Consider the following 13,969-nt stretch of genomic DNA (forward strand, 5'->3'; position numbering starts at 1 on the left):
CGACACCTCCTACAATATAAAATGTCAAAGGGAGGGATACGGATAATGGAGTGATGGTTGTTGTTGTATGAAAACTAAGCCAAGGGCAAGTAAGTGTCCCAAATTACACCAAAGTCCGAAACACATACGCGTAACATGTCCTCGACCATATGAATCGTCCGTTTGCTCTGGTCGTCCATCTGCAGGTGATATGTTGTACTGAAGAGAAACCCAGTACCTAACTCCTCATGAAATTTCTTCCAGAACCTAGAAGTAAAATGCACATCTTGATCTGACACAATCGATGTCGGCACCCCATGTCATGTCACCACCTCTAGAACATAGATCTCAGCCAATTTCTCCGCAGAAGAGCTCTCATTGATAGCCATAAAGTGAGTACTCTTTGTCTACCAATCTACAATCACCCATATCGCATCAACACTCCGCGCGATCCTCAATAATTTGGTAATAAAATTTATGGAAATCTATTCCCACTTCCACAGGGGAATCTCTAGATTCTGTAACGGGCCATGAGGACACTAGTGCTCTTCCTTGATCTGACGACATGTTAAGCATCTTTTGACTACCCAAGCCAGATCTATCTTCGTACAGGGGCTACAATAATATCTTTTTAAATCCAAATACATCTTGGTGGCCCCTGGATGGATCGAGAATCTCGACCTTTGGTCCTCCTCCATTAAAATACATTGAGATCCACCTATATATTGCACCCATATCCGCCCACAGAAGTTCATAAGCCCCCGACTATCCATCCCAAACTCAGAATTATTCACAATCACCCACTCTCTCTTACGGTTCTCAGGTCTTAAAACCACCACTGGGGCCTCTCGGATGATATATAAGACTAGAGTCATCCCTGTCATCCTCATGGCCATATCTCGGATCGGAGAACTCACTGCGCTCCAACTCAGGTCATCGTCTACCACATTAGCCTTACCAAGGTGATACAGAATCTCACAGTCGTAGTCTTTCACTACATCTAGCCATCTCCTCTGTCGCATATTCAGGTTGGGCTGATCCATAAGGTACTTCAGGCTCTTATGGTCCTTGTATATGGTACACTGGACACTATAAAGATAGTGGCACCAAATCTTAAGGGCGAACACCACCGCCCCCAACTCCAAATCATGGGTGGGATACCACCTCTCGTGAGGCTTCAACTATGTCGATGCATATGCTATCACGTGTCCCCTCTGTATCAATATGGAACCCATCCCGGATATAGATGCATCATAGTAAACTACGAAGTCCTCCACTCCCTCAGGAAGGGCTACCACTGGATCTTCGCACAATCTCTAGGTAAGAGTCTCAAATGAAGCCTACTGCTCGGGTCCCCCAAGCAAAAGTAACACCCTTCCTTGTCAATCTGGTTAGAGGAACGACTATCTTGGAGAAATATCTGATAAGCCTTTAATAGTAGCCTACCAAGCCTAGAAAACTCCTAATCTCAGATGGGTCCTTGGCACCTCCCATCGCATAACTGCCTCAATCTTGGTCGGGTCGACCAAGATCCCATTCTAATTAACGAGGTATCATAAGAACAAGAATCACACTTGGAGAATTTCACATAAAGCCTCTCCATCCTCAATACTTCAAGAATCTCCCAAATATGCTTTATGTACTGCTCTCTGGACCTCGAGTACACCAAAATGTAGGATCAGAAGGAACCGCTATAATGACCACTACGTGCGTTTCATTCTCTTTGATCTTATCTTTGTTGATGAAAATGATCACCGACCTGTCCAGCATGGGCCTGCACACACGGTTCACGAGGTCCATGAACGTTGCCGATGTAATTGTGAGTCCGAAAGGCGTCACCACAAACTCATAGTTCCCATAACGATTCCTAAAGGTTGTCTTCTAGATATCCTCCTCACAAACTCTCATATGATGATACCTAGATCTCAAATGCATCTTCGAAAACTAGAATGCCCCTGCAACTGATCTAATAAATTGTAGATCTTTGGTAATAGATAATGGTTCTTGATTGTCATCTTGTTCAACTCCCAGTAGTTGATGCACATCCGGTGTGAACCATCCTTTTTCCTATCAAAAAGAATTGGTGCTCCTCATGGTGAGCTACTCGGTCTAATAAAACCCTTCCCTAGCGGCTCCTGGAGCCGTGGAAATAACTCTTGCATCTCAAGTAGCTCAAGGCGATAAGGTGCGTTAGCAATAGGCGCCGCAACTTGTAGCATTCGGGATTTTTCGGGTGTGATTATCATTCATCCTAATTGAAGTACGATGTAAGTTTAGGTTAGGCATTGACCTTTGGGACTAGTTAATGGACTGGGGAAGCTGCATATGCGGGGCATACATTTCCGTGTACGCCTAGCGTACTCATGTAAAGGAAGCGTGAATGCTAAGCATGTATACCCAACGTACGTGTGCAGATCCTTCAACCCTAAAAATTATAGTTTGCTCCCTATATAAAGAAAATAACCCATGTTGGTTTAGCCCCCCTTCACTCTTACCCAGTCTCCACGAAAACCCTAGCTCCCTTTGTATGCCTTTGTGTTCTAGAAGCCATTTGAGAGTGTTTGTGTGTTATTTTACTGAGAAAAGAAGAAAGGAGCTTGAAGAAGAAGCAAGGATCCACCAAGAGCTTGTAGATCCATAGGATTGACACCATTTCTAACTCTTTTGAGGTATCAAGCTCCATACTTGACCATAATGTGCTTAGATTTGTTTATTTTGCGGTTTTATGTCCTTTTTGGGCCCCATTGTTGGGAGTGTTTGAGTGTTGTTGTTTCTAGAGCTTAAGAGCTGTCCTTTTGGATTCTTAGAAGCACCTAGGGTCATACAAATCAGATCTTGGTGGTTAAGCCAAAACCATGCAAGGGCTAGATGGTCTTAAAGTTGGAATAATGGACCAAAATCATGTTTTTACCCCAATCATGCATGCAAGCACATAAAGCTTGTGACTTTATGGTTTAGGAGATCTAAAAGGACCTGGATCTGCAGTTTGGACATAAAGACCTAACAGATTAAGTCATAAATAATGTCCTAGAGAAGCTGGCCAGTACGCTGGGTGTACTCCTTGGTATGTTGCGCGTATTGGATATAACTCCCTATCTTGGTCATTTTGGACTTAGGAATAAGAAGCTTTAGTATTAGGCCTTTTTTTGGCCAAGATTAGGCCCTTGAGGATTATTATATTGGACTTGGGAATTTTGGGAAATAAGGTCTAAATTACAAATTGGACAATGAGTGCGCCTTAAGGGCATCCTTAATGGGCCATAAGAGAGTTGGGCTTCACAAGCTAGAATCGGGACTTAAGCGTGTCCCAATTGGACCAAATGGTAAAACGGTCATTTTACCCTAAGTAGTGTTATAGACTCTGATTGAGTGTTATGTGTCTCTAACATCCGAGATTCATCAGAGTAGTTGTTAGAGATTTCCTCCGCGAGATTCGACACACAGTTTACGAGGTGAGCTACCCTCTAATAGAAGTAGGTTTAAGGCACCATGGCCGACCCACTAGTAGTTGGTTACAGTTGAGATGATTGTCTTTGTGATAAATTGTTTGGTTTGCTATTACTTGATATGTTCTATGTGCAATATGTGTTGTGGTCTTGGCATAATGGTTAGGATTGATTAGGATTGTCTTCTGTAATATTAGTGTGCTAAAATTTAGGTTTGCTTAGGGGCAAGCAAAAGTAAAGTGTGGGGTAGTTTGATATGTGCACTATAGACAAAAGGTACTTAATAGTTTTTGAATTGTATTTTCAGTCCAAACGATATGCTCGGAAGCAAAACAAAGCAGGAGAAGCAGTTGGAAGTTCGGGAGTTGAAGAAAGAAGAAAAAATGCCAAAAACAAGAAAGGCTCGGTGAGTCAACTCCTGAATCGACGAGTTGGATTGTAGATTCGTGAAACTCTAGAATTCCTTTCTGTACATGAGTTTTTAATGAGGAAATTGACGAGTTGGGACCTTGACTCGACGACTCACCTTTGTTTCCAGAAAATATAAATAGGGACTTACAGATCGAGATAGGGACTTCTATGGAACCCTCGGAGGCTAAAATTGATATTGAAGGTGCTGCTAGACCTGGAGAAGCTGAGGAATCAACCATAGGTTTGATTTTGAAGAGAATTAAGGAAAATTTGATGTATTTGCCATAAAATCATCCATGGGAACAAATGATTCGAACCTAAACATAATTCCTCTTAACTATTGAATTTAGTGGTATTTACTTGCTTTAGCTTTTAGTTAGTTAAATTACATTTTAGTTAATTGTTTAAGTTTCTAGTCTTGCAAAACTAGAGAAAATCTTTCCTTTTATTATTTGCTTTTTAGATAATTCTAGTAGTTAGTTTAATTTAGCATTCTGTGTGTTCGATACCCTTCTTGCCTAATTATACCACGAATTGAGAGGTAGACTACCTTATGTGTGTTAAATTTATATTTAAAAAGTAGGATAAAAATGAGTTGGTTTTACACACATCAAGTTTTTGTTGGATTAGATGTCTATGCCCATAACTATTATTGGTGTGTACTTGACCTGAAAGTAGCATGGTCCATTTGGGTTGCATATCATCAGGACAATTTGTTATGATGGACTTTTGAGAGAAGAGGTTATATATGATTTATTAATATATTATCAGTTATAATATATTAATATGAAATCATACGAGTCAATTAGTATTGATCAAGAATTAATTTAATGACAAAAAGAGACTAATTAAATCTATGGGGACTAATTATGTTAATTAGTTATATTTATATGTGTTGGGCTTATCATCCATGTCGGACCAAGTTTACATATGGATACATAAAGAGTTGGGCCACATGAACCATGGATCATAAAACCCATGTGTATGGATTTGGGTTATATCCATGACCCTTGAAATCCAACATATAAATGCATATTTCATTGCCCAAAAATGACACAAGTGTATTCTTGGAGTTGGTGGTGTTTTTGGGTGCATGGAATTCTATCTCAAGTTCATCATTTGTCCATGGTGTGTTGCGATTCCACTTGGGGCTTCCACACTATTAGGGCTATGCTCTTCAAGCTCCATCAAAAGGTATGTTACTAGTATTTTATATGGTTTATATCAAATGCATGCTAGTTGTTAGCTTAATACCTTGGAAACCATTTGCGTGTATAATTAGTGAAAACATAGATCCAAGGTATTTAGGGTTGTATGTGCACCATAGGATGTTGTATTATACTAAAACCCATCAGTGGGATCAGAGCCTAGGGTTGTTTTCGATTATACTTGATGCAACTTCTTTTTCAAAGCCATGACTTTGTCCAGACTAAAAAGTCGATGAGGTTTTGCCATAAACTCGACGAGTTCATGGTTTATAACAGGAATTCGACGAGTTCTTTATAGAACTCAATGAGTTTAAGTCCATGACAGCTTACCTTCGAGTTTTTTTGGTTGGAATTGGACTTAGAACATTACCACAAGATGTTTTTGAACCTATGAACCTGTTTTTGATGTGATAATGATCATTCTAATCCAATTCAAAAGATAATTGTCAAAAGTTTCATGTTTTCTATTAATTTAATGGTTAGGCTAATTACATGAAAATTGTTTGATTTGAATTATCTTGTTCATATGAGTTTAATCAAGATTATGAATATTGCTAGATATGTTTGTGATAGTTGTTTTTAATTTAATTTGATATAAAAGTTATTCATAAAATATGTTTATGTAACTTGTCCTCAAGTTATATCAAAAGTCTCATTAATGAATTTTATTAAAAACATAGGTTACAAAATGAAGAGTCCTTTTGTCATAAATAGTTTTATGAACTCCATAAATTGTCCTCAAGTTATAGATGTTCAAGAGTCTCTTCATTAAAGTTTTTTTAAGACTTTAATTAAACTCATAAGTTATGAAAATCCAAGAGTTTTGAAAAGTTTCAAAAATCTCCCTCAAGTTTTGGAATTTCTAAAATCACCCCATGCACACTTTAATTCCAAACCCTAGAATTTTAAAGTTAAAATTCAATCTTTATGGACTTCATTAAATTAATTATAGTGTTTAATTAAAAGAGTTAATAATTCCATAAATACATGGTTTAAGTATAATTAAATTAAGAGTATAGTTTAATTAATAAGATTAAACCACGAAGTATTTTAAATGTATAAAATAAACCCTTATACTATTATAATATTAAAAGCTAATATTTATATATATATATATATATATATATATATATATATATATATATATATGTGTGTGTGTGTGTGTGTGTGTGTGTATGTGTGTGTGTGTGTAAGATTAAAAGTCAGTATTACCATTAGTAGGTCTCATTCACGAAATCGGTCTATAATGGGGTATAAGGTTATAATCTATAAAATGACAGTTTAATTGGTGTCCACTCTCACCCACCGCTTCCTTGACTGGTGGAGGGTGGTTAGCCGAACAGGTAGGAAAGGACTATAATTCTCCTTTCATTAAAAGTATAATGATAAAATACTAAGTAACTAAACACTTATAAATTCCCAATCTTAGTTGCTTAGGAAAAATATGAAATGGTGCTAACCCATTAAATTACACTGTGCACCTTTGTTAAGTCATTAGTGGAGCGTGTGTGGTTAACTGGCACACTAACATAGGACTGACAATGTGTGGCAAAGGATGACTTATGTTTTATCATATATCATTGGAGCGTGTGTGGTTAACCGACAAATCGATTGGGTGATAAAATTAAGGGTACCAAGTCAATTTGCATGGTTATTCACACTTTCTTTGTGATCCTCGGCATCTCAATCACAAACTTGAGAGGGCACAATCGAGATTTAAACATGCCATTGAAAGTTCAATGAATGTCCAAAGATCTAGGAGTTTCAAATCCAATTAGAACTTAATAATTTATTTTGTTTTTCATGTTGGAAATTAGTAAATCGTCATTTACCTACCTTCAAATATTTTGTAGCTTGGATTACGGCATCCCTCTTCCAAGTTATAAAATAGTTTGTTGGGTCCTAGCCTTAATATTTCATATTGGAAGTTATATATTAAGGATTTTAAATCAACTAAACATGAATTTATCCCATTATAGATGTCTCGTTTAGACAACTATGGTCTTCACAAATCTTTAGCAGCCAACTTTCCTAATGAAGATGATACCCCACATGAGAATCAAAGTGAAAGATTAATCCCTTGTTGAGCATTAATCGGACTGGAAATCATACTTAACTTCCTCCACCTCCTCTAATTATTCTTCCTAGCCCACAAGTTCTTGAAAAGTTCAAGGTCACTCAATCCCAATTCGGGTGTCGAAGTCTTGAGGTAGTTGGTTGTTGACTTGGTTCTTCAGTCAAACCCAGATGACAGATCAAGAGGTGGCCCTTAATGATCTTATCTGTTTGCTTGATGCTGCTAAATCAACAATGATTTGGGGCACTAGAAATTTGATTGAAAGATCAACTTCCCAAACTTCTATGGACATTGACAATGGTAACATTAGAAGTCCGTAAAAGCTTTCTCTTCCCAATGGAAAGGCATCGGCCATGGTCAAGTAATTTGACCTAATGGTAAAGAGAAAGGATGAGTCTGAGATAGTCTCATGTACCATTTCCAAAGAGTCCATATATTTTTTTTGCTAAAAGAAGGGGCATTGGTTGCGAAGCTGCCATATTTACCTGAAAGATTTGGTAATGTCAAAAGTTTGACTCTACTTCTGGTAAAGTCCATTATCTAACTCTATTAAGTATCTTTTGGAGATTCTTAATACATAATGTAATCTAATTACATTTTGATATTTTAGAGGACCAAAGGAAGCTTAAAGAAAGAGTATATTGATTCTGATCGTAAAGATGGTTCGATGATCAGAATATTGATCAACTGCTTAAGAGTTATAAGAGATTAATTAGGAATACATATCAACATAGTTTTCATATGCATTTTCATTGTAATGATAAGATTTTTTTTTTTCAAGTTTTAAAATAAAAGAAAGAATTTTTTTTTGATTTAGTTATTTATTTTAAGTATCCTTACCATGGCATTTGTGAAAAATTGTTGTTTATATGTTTCCATTGATAGCAATATTGGAAAACGGATTTGATTATTTCATTTGTGGTAGTGTCATAATTTACCAAATAAGGAAAGATTATAATCACCCAAGTTTCAGTTGGATCGAAACTTGGAATTATGCAAGTTGTATTGTGTGATGAATGAGAATTTTACATCTTTGGGAAATTAATACTAATTCCTTGTTCACATGTACACATGAGTCAAGTGAAGGACTAAAAGATCGGGTACATTAGGTTGTGCGTTGGTCAGGTCCACCACAAAGGTTGATGTTATTCGTTATGATTTACTAAAGTTTAGTAAATATGGTTATACTTACAAGTTTAAGTATAATTCTGGATCATTGGAAAAGTTTCAATAATATACAGAACGAATGAGAAAAATCAAATTAGGTAGAAACATAAAAGTTTCTCCAATCTGAAGATATCGGAGAGTACTTGAGTATCTTGTTTTATGATTATCTTAGTGATTATGAAACATATCACAATTGATCCTCTAAGGACACCTTAGTGCATTTGTTTGGGTAAGGGGAGGAATCATGAATTGTTGAATTGGTTAATTCAAAAGATAAATCATACTTCGTTCCAAAATCTAGTCTTAGAGTCATACTCCATTATTGAGCCTTGAGTGACATTATCTTATGAAAGATTTATAACACTTATCAAATGTAGAGTAACATGTTCTTACTCTTGTACATTTGAGATTGGTAAGTTGTGATGTTTTGGATAAAACAAAGATCAACTAAGACCAATTGTGTGAAGTGTCTATCTTCATAAGAATCCACATTAACTCTTGAATATTTATTTTGTCTTAAAAGATGTTGAGATGGTTTCAAGAACTAATCAAGAGTATTGTTAATCACTAGCCCACGACTAGGGTTAGTAACCTAGCGTGTTGACACATTCCTTTCCATTCTAGTTAAACGTTAATTATGTTTATGAGTTCTATGAGTTCTCAATTGTTTTCATAATAGCTTGGAAGCAATGGTAGGCCCTTGTGCTACCATATGGCAAGAAATTAAGATTGAACAAGTTTAGTCCATATGAGTTTGGATTTGTCACTAACCTTGTCTTGTGATTAAGGTTATGACAAATTCACATGGATCATAACACTTACACCATAAAAATCTAAGTGTCATAAAGTTTCTCTCCGATCATGAAAACGATGGTGAGGAAACGCTTTCACTAAGTAGATTTTAGGAAGATAGCAAGTGTAATATTTTCATTCTCAAAGTCGTTAGTGGAGCGCATGTTGTTAACCGACACACTAACATAAACTTGTGAGAAATGGAAAAGGTCTAAACAATTGAGACTATGATTATGACATCCCTTCTCATAGTTCTAAAATTGTGTTAACACACATGTGAGCTATCTAAGGAAAGGTGTATGATTTTGATAAAGTCTTATCAAAGCAATCTCGTATCAAAAATCTGAACTTTGGTAAGAAATTCAATAAAGTATTGATTTTTAGAAGTCCAACTGATTTCTGAGTACATATCAAAGCTAGTGGGAGCATAAGAGTTATGCTAGGAACATAATAATCATTATGTTAGTGGGAGCATGATAATCATGTTAAGTGTTGCAAGTTAGCATTGTTAGTTATAGAAAACAAAGTTTCAATTCGCTTTGAAAAGTTGTTTTGCTATAATTAAGGGAGAGGATTTTAAACCTCATTTCAAGTGTACAAGCTTAGATTGAGATTTTAATCAACTTTAGTCAAGAATATATATATATATATATATATATATATATATATATATATATATATATATATATATATATATATATATATATATATATATATATATATATATATATAATGTTATGCTGAAATTGTTCAACATAGGGAAATTCTATATATGTTGTGTTCTCAAAATTCGTTTATGACTACGACATCCCTCTTCATAGTTCGAATTTTGAGAACTTGGCAAAAAAAATTATAGCATAAATCATGTCCCATATGCTTCGGGTATAGGATCAATCACATGTGCTTTAATATTCATCCATTCAAAATTTTCCAAATTCCTGGGGGCATTGAGAGGGGAAAAGGTCTAGTATTAGATATGACTAAAATGATTAAGCAATTATCGAGGACAATCTAAGGTTTACCAAAGATTGGTTGCTCATGGACGGTTGGAATTATAGAGTAAGGACCATATTGACATATTCTGAAAAGAGACAACTCTTGTTCAGAAGTAATAGTCAAAATGGCAATATGGAAATGTTTCCATAGGTGGAAATTATTCTTTGAATATGTTTAAGGTTAGGAAACTTAATGCAAAAAAGGATATTCAAAGGAATATACTTTGAATGTGAGACTTCGTTTCCATCAAATTGCTCTCCATTGGAATACTTTGTAATATCTGTTGCCAAGTCTCTGTGACTTTTGTGCATATTCATTACAAGAGGATCACTGCATATAAGTTTAGAATCTAACAGATTACAGTAAATGGCAAGAGTTTGGTATTCTTACATTTACAAAAAGGATTAGGATTGTGAAATGATCATCATTGAAATATTGCCAATCGATCTATTTCAAAAAGTAAGGATCATAGACAAACAGAGTATGAATGTTTGGAACATTGCATGACTATTGTGTTAATTCAAGTATTAAGTTGATTACCAAAACATAAATAATGAGTAATCAATATGGTGCTTAGACAAAAGGTGTTTTTATTTACACTTAAAGTGTTGGGGCCATATAGGATTAATATTATTCTTGTGTTTCACTTTGCATGTTTTGAATTCCAGAATAATTATTTTATTCAAACTCTCCACAGTCGATCATACGTTGAAAGTAGGTATTGAATTAAGACTGTCATGAATTTGGCTTGTAAGATTTGTCTAAGGTGCATTAGACATAACAATGGTTGCTACAACATTCATGAGTGCTCATAAGTCCTGAGTATCGGATTAAACCCATGCTCATTTGATTCACTTCATGGATTTTATCACGAGTGAATCATGAGACGATAATATCTTATATTCTTTAAACCTAGAGATATGAGTTGTTGACTATGAGTTGATTATACATTGATTGAACGAAAATGCATCAGTAACTTGATGTTAGAAAACGTTCCTTTGTGTATGATTCAACAAGTAGTTAGTACAAGCATATGAGTCGAAGGTTATCCATTCCTTTTACCTCATAAGGATAAAAGTGATATTGGTGGGCCCCTCGATGATTTAGTGATGACACCCCTAAGTGATTGGCCGAGCCTGGACTGATTTGATTTGTTCAATTAGTCAATTATCATAAATCGAAAATAGGGAAACAATAAATGGACTGATAGAATTATTATAATCCATGTCTCAGTCCATATGATGTATAGAATGGAGGAATAAATGATCACTTATCTAATGGATGCGTCATTTTATTTGTTTAGAGTTCGACAACGACTTTAAGAGCTACGATTTCTAGTTGGGTTCTGAAGTCATACTTGGAATAATAGTTTTAGACTTATCCAAGTAGGAGACTGTTGGATTAGATGTCTAAGCCCATAAATATTATTGGTATGTACTTGACCTGAGAGTAGCATGGTCTATTTGGGTTGCATATCATCAGGACAATTTGTTAGGATGGACTTTTGAGAGAAGAGGTTATATATGATTTATTAATATATTATAAGTTATAATATATTAATATGAAATCATATGAGTTAATTAGTATTGATCGAGAATTAATTTGGAATTAACTTAATGATCAAAAGAGACTAATTAAATCTATGGGGACTAATTATGTTAATTAGTTATATTTATATGTGTTGGGCTTATGATCCATGTTGGACCAAGTTTATGTAAAGATACATAAAGAGTTAGGCCACATGAACCATGGATCATAAAACCCATGGGTATGGATTTGGGTTATATCCATGACCCTTGAAATCCAACATATAAATGCGTACTTCATTGCCCAAAAACGACACAAGTGTATTCTTGGAGTTGGTGGTATTTTTGGATGCATGGAATTCTCTCTCAAGGTTATCCTTTGTCCATGGTATGTGGTGAATCCATTTGAGGCTTCCACACTATTGGGGCTAAGCTCTTTAGGCCAAATACATCAAGACTTCAAGCTCCATCAAAAGGCATGTTACCCTTACTAGTATTTTATATGGTTTATATCGAATGCGTGTTAGTTGTTGGCTTAATACCTTGGAAACCATTTGCATGTATAATTAGTGAAAACATAGATCCAAGGTATTTAGGGTTTTATGTGCACCGTAGGATGTTGTAGTATACTAAAATCGATCAGTTTTTGGCGCCATTGTCGGGAAATGGTTCAAAAACTAATACTAATTTTTTTAGTTTTATCGATCCTTTGTGTGATATTTATATTGCACAAAGTTATTTCTTAAGTAATTTAGTTATTAGGATAGGTTTTAATAGATTTCTGTTTTAGAATTATTGTTAATATTTTTTCTATTTTTTTTCCTTGAACTCGTTCAGTGCACTCAAAGCTACTCGGGGAGTCCATCACTGATTTTTTTTTGTTCTTTTTACGCGTGTTTCTTGTTTTGATTTCAGGTTTTTCATGATCTGAGGATCTAACACACCTTTGGTCCCTCCATTTGATGACCCGGAATCCGCACTTAAGAAAAACAAGGATAAAGTACTTGAAGACAATAACCTGCCAAAGAAATCACCGTTCAAGGACCTTAAATTAGTCTTTGGGAAGAAAAAGGACAAGAAGGCAGGTGAGTCCAGTAGTCAAAAAAGCGAAGGAAGAAATTTAGAGAGTTCTGAAGCTAATACAGAAGAAGCCGAATTTGAGGACAATTACTAATCCAATTATGAAGAAGGAAACAACTTTGAAGGAGAACCCGCTAACACCATGGTGAACATTGATGAAGTTCCCATGGGTGAATAGAATAAGAGGATACATGACGATACTAGCTCGGGACTCCTGCAACACATCATTCCCGCGACTTCCACTTTCAAACTAAAGGTCCACATACTTGTTCAACTTAAAGAAATCCCCTTCTACGGGAAAGATCACAAAGACGCCTACAAACATTTGGATGAGGTAAACGATGTAGCCGATTACTTTAATGTTCCAAATGTGCCTCGCGAAACCGTGTTACTTCGTATGCTTCCAGAAACATTCAAGGGAGCTGCCAATGATTGAATGAAATCACTCCCTTTAGGATCCATCACTACATGGGCTAAAATGAAAGAAGAATTTATTGATCAATTTTGCCCTCCCTCAAAAATAGCTATGTTGAAGAAAGCCATAGCTAACTTTGAACAACAACTTGGAGAATCCTTGTACGAGGCATGGGAGTGATACAAAGGTTTACTAAGGAATTGCCCACATCATGATATTAATATCCAACAAGAAGTCTCCATTTTCTATGATGGAGTGAATGTGACCACAAGGCAACTCCTTGATTCACTAGGACCTATCACAAAGAATCCACCCCCAGTTTCAAAGACTGATTTGAGGAATTCTCTAAGCACTCTAGAGAATATCATAATCCAAGGAATACACTAAGTCGGGGGGCGGTGAACTTAGTTAATGATAGCATGGCAGCAATGATGGCTAAACTAGAGAGTTTGGATCGAAGAATGACAAAGATGTACCAATCCATCAATGCCATTAAGGTCGGTTGTGAGAATTGTAGAGGGCCTCATCTCACTAAAGATTGTGATCTTGACGAGAAATGGAACCGGAAGGTGCAAGTATGTTATTCAAGTGGTGATAGGTACGATGAAAATTGGTGAAAACCAAAGAAGTAATGGCTCCTGTATGATAAGTACGAAAAGCAAAAGGAGGAAAAATACAAGAAAAAAGAAAGGGGCTTTTATCAAAAAGAGGATCCGGTGCTGGAGAAGAAAGCCGACTTGGAAGGTATGTTCACAAGATTTGTAGTTGCGTCTGAGAAAAGCAACAACGATATAGATGTTTAAATGAATTATCAATGAAATATGCTTAGAGAACATCAAGCTATGATGAAGGATCAACAAAATATACTTAGT

General features: G+C 35.8%; 1 non-coding gene across 1 annotated transcript; it reads right to left on the minus strand.

Annotated features, from left to right (window-relative positions):
• Positions 1-13,208: 13,208 nt before the first annotated feature.
• LOC145019027 (small nucleolar RNA R71) lies at positions 13,209-13,315 on the minus strand. Its single transcript, XR_013667346.1, has one exon. It is a non-coding gene; the product is annotated as a small nucleolar RNA R71 (small nucleolar RNA).
• Between the last annotated feature and the right edge of the window lie 654 nt (positions 13,316-13,969).

Source organism: Lactuca saligna, chromosome 9 (genome assembly GCF_052625555.1).
Source record: "Lactuca saligna cultivar CGN05327 chromosome 9, ASM5262555v1, whole genome shotgun sequence".
Classification (NCBI taxonomy): Eukaryota; Viridiplantae; Streptophyta; class Magnoliopsida; order Asterales; family Asteraceae; genus Lactuca; species Lactuca saligna.